Here is a 3,434-nt window from a genome sequence, read left to right on the forward strand (position 1 = left end):
CCTGTTGAGCCCAAGTTGAGTCCAATTCGAAAAAGGCTAATTTTGAGGGCTTCTAGGAATTCAAAATCCTATAAATGCACCCTAGATAATGAAGAAAATGGAGACGGAGAAGGGGGAGTAAGGAATTACTCCAAGGAAGCCGATTGATCCATCTCAGAAGCCAGATTCATCATCAATACTGAAGATCTCTCCTCAATTTCCCTTCAGGAGTTTTGGGTTTTCTTTATGTTTTGTATTCTTTATTCTTCTGAGATGTTTTCTTATTTAGTTATGAACTAAAACCCCTAAATACCTAAGGGGAATGAAACCTATGATGAATCTTGTTATTATTTTCTAAATCGTATGATAAATATTTAACTTATTCTTAATTATGTGTTCTTAATTCTTATTTTGATATCCCAGGATACTGATTCAAGACATGCTCTTATTCAGAGGAGGAATAGACCCTGCCTAAGAGTACATTTTTCATAATTAAGCGGAGTTGATTGCGTGCTTAGACATAGGGTGACAAGATTTTGCCAGATTAGGGTGAAACCTAATAAGGGGATCCATAGATTGAGTTAATGCAACCCTAGAGTGTTAATTAAAGAAAAGTCTCGGTTATTCAATCTAGGGATTAGACGTTATTAGTCTTGAATAGGGATAATAACATAACTTAGGGATCTCTACGTAACAAGTTGAATGAATAAATTGTCCAATTCGGAGGCAGAATAACAAGTAAAGTCTAGGTGGATTTTTCCTTAGGTATTGTCTTAAGTCAATCGATTTTTCCCAAAAGCAATTCCCCAATTCTTTTCTCTGTGCGTTCTTAGTTTAGATAATTAGTTAATTAAAACAAAACCTCTCTATTCTTAGGCTAGATAATAAAAAGACAGTTATTACTAGTACTTTTAGTTCCTTTGGGTTCGATAATCCGGTCTTGCTAAAACTATACTACTGTTCGATAGGTACACTTTCCTACATCGCGATAATAGTTAGTTCAAGAACGAGTAATTATAAATATTTAAAACCTATCACGAAATCATGCCATCAAGTTTTTGGCGCCGTTGCCGGGGAACTAAGATATTAGGAGGGCTCAATTTTTATTACTTTAGCCATTTATTTTTCTTGCAATGTAATTTAATTTTATTATTATTATTTATTAATTTACTTTTTCCTTCTCTTGGCAGGTTTTTATAGTTTATGACTAGAAGAAACCCGTCAGGACCACTACTTTTTGACGAAGAAATCGATCGTACAGTTTGCAGAAATCAAAGAGAAATAAGGCGCAGCTTAAGATACACGGAGAACGAGTAAGAAGATGATACTCAACGCCCAATCGAAGAGATGGCTGAAAACCAAGGCAATCAGCTTCCTCTTGCAATTGCGGTTAATCAAAATCCTCTCTACGCACTATGTATGATTATGCTAAACCTTCTTTAACAAGAACTGAATCAAGCGTAGTTAGACCTGCTGTAGCTGCAAATACTTTTGAATTAAAACCTAACACTATTCAAATGATACAGCAATTTGTTCAGTTTGATGGTTTGCAAGATGAAGATCCCAACGCTCACTTAGCAAACTTTTTGGAATTTTGCGATACATTTAAAATTAATGGCGTTTTTTATGATGCCATACATCTTCGGTTGTTTCCCTTTTCATTAAGGAACAAAGCTAAACAATGGTTGAACTCATTACCACAAGGGTCAATTACTACTTGGGAACAAATGACCGAAAAATTCTTACTAAAATATTTTCCACCGGCTAAAACGGCTAAAATACGTAATGATATCTTTTCTTTTGTGCAGATGGATTTAGAAACACTCTACAATGCATGGGAGAGATACAAGGACCTTCTGAGAAGGTGCCCTCACCATGGGTTACCGTTTTGGCTCCAAGTTCAAACATTCTACAATGGTCTGAATCCTTCGACTCGACAAATGGTTGACGCAGCTACTGGCGGAACCATCAACAATAAACCACTGAAAAATGCCTATGAGTTTATAGAGGAGATATCACTGAATAACTATCAGTGGCAAGTCATGAGGACAAAGCCAACGAAAACAACTGGCGTTTATAATGTCGATTCGGTCACCATGCTCTCTAATCAGGTAGAACTCCTAAATAAAAAGATTGATGGTTTTCTTAGTTCTTCACAGGTTCACCCAGTAATGCAGGGCAAAGCAAGTAGCGGTGGAACAAACCATTCGAAATACCAACCTTATGGCCACAGCATAGATAACGAGCAATTAAACTACATGGGTAATAATCCTCGACCTCAAAAAAATCCATATAGTAACACTTATAATGCAGGTTGGAAGAACCACCCCAATTTCTTGTGGGGCAGTCAAGGAAATCAAAGACCACAACATCCTTCGGGCTACGAACAACCACCCTACCAACAGGAAAATAAGCCAAACCTTGAAGAGATGCTCTCAAAGTTCATATCAGTGTCAGAAACCCTTTTTCAGAACACCAAGACAGCACTTAAGAATCAACAAGCGTTGATCCAAGGATACAAAACTCAAATAGGCCAGCTTTCCAAACTAATCTCTGAACGACCACAAGGTAGTTTGCCAAGTAATACCGAACCTAACCCAAGGGAATAACTCAACGCAATTAATATTCAAGATGATGAAGGAGTCATTGAGCCTGAACCAGAACGGAGGCAAGAAACTGTGGTAAGTAAAGGTCAAGGTGAGATAGATCAAAATACAAACAAACCAGTGACTGTCGAATATAAACCTCGTGTGCCATACCCCAACGCGACAAGGAAAGACCCTCAGAAGAACAATTTGATAAATTCCTTAAACTCTTAAAAAATTACATATTAACTTACCATTTATTGAAGCTCTATCGCAGATGCCAAATGCAATGAAATTTTTTAAGGAGCTTTTAGCAAATAAAAGGAAGTTGGACGAGGCGTCGCATGTGGAGCTGAATGTAGTTTGCTCGGCCATTCTCCAAAATAAACTACCCAACAAACTAAAAGACCCAGAGAGCTTTACTATTCCTTGCTTAACTGGTAGTTTAGATGTTAATCATGCATTAGTTGATCTAGGGGCTAGTATCAACGTCATGCCTTACAAAATGTTTAAGCAACTAGGTCTCGAGAAACCCAAACAAACTAGGATGAGCATTCAATTAGCAGATAAAACTATAAGATTCCCTAGAGGTATTATTGAAGATGTGCTAGTTAAAATCGATAAATTTATATTTCCCGTTGACTTTATTGTTCTAGACATAGAAGAGGATAGCAACACTCCCTTAATTCTAGGAAGGCCATTTTTAGCAACTGCTAACACCATCATTGATGTTGGCACAGGTGAACTCACACTCCGGGTGGGAGACGAAATAATCACCCTTCAAGCTCGCAATTCTAGCAACACATCAGGAATTGAAGGTGATCATTTAAATCATTCTACTAAACCTAACAATATGATGAAACCTATTTT

General features: G+C 37.2%; 1 non-coding gene across 1 annotated transcript; it reads right to left on the minus strand.

Annotated features, from left to right (window-relative positions):
* Window positions 1-1,754: 1,754 nt before the first annotated feature.
* LOC121203812 (small nucleolar RNA R71) lies at window positions 1,755-1,861 on the minus strand. The gene has a single exon (XR_005898747.1). It is a non-coding gene; the product is annotated as a small nucleolar RNA R71 (small nucleolar RNA).
* Window positions 1,862-3,434: the final 1,573 nt, after the last annotated feature.

The sequence above is a fragment of the Gossypium hirsutum genome, chromosome A07, assembly GCF_007990345.1.
Source record: "Gossypium hirsutum isolate 1008001.06 chromosome A07, Gossypium_hirsutum_v2.1, whole genome shotgun sequence".
Taxonomy (NCBI): Eukaryota; Viridiplantae; Streptophyta; class Magnoliopsida; order Malvales; family Malvaceae; genus Gossypium; species Gossypium hirsutum.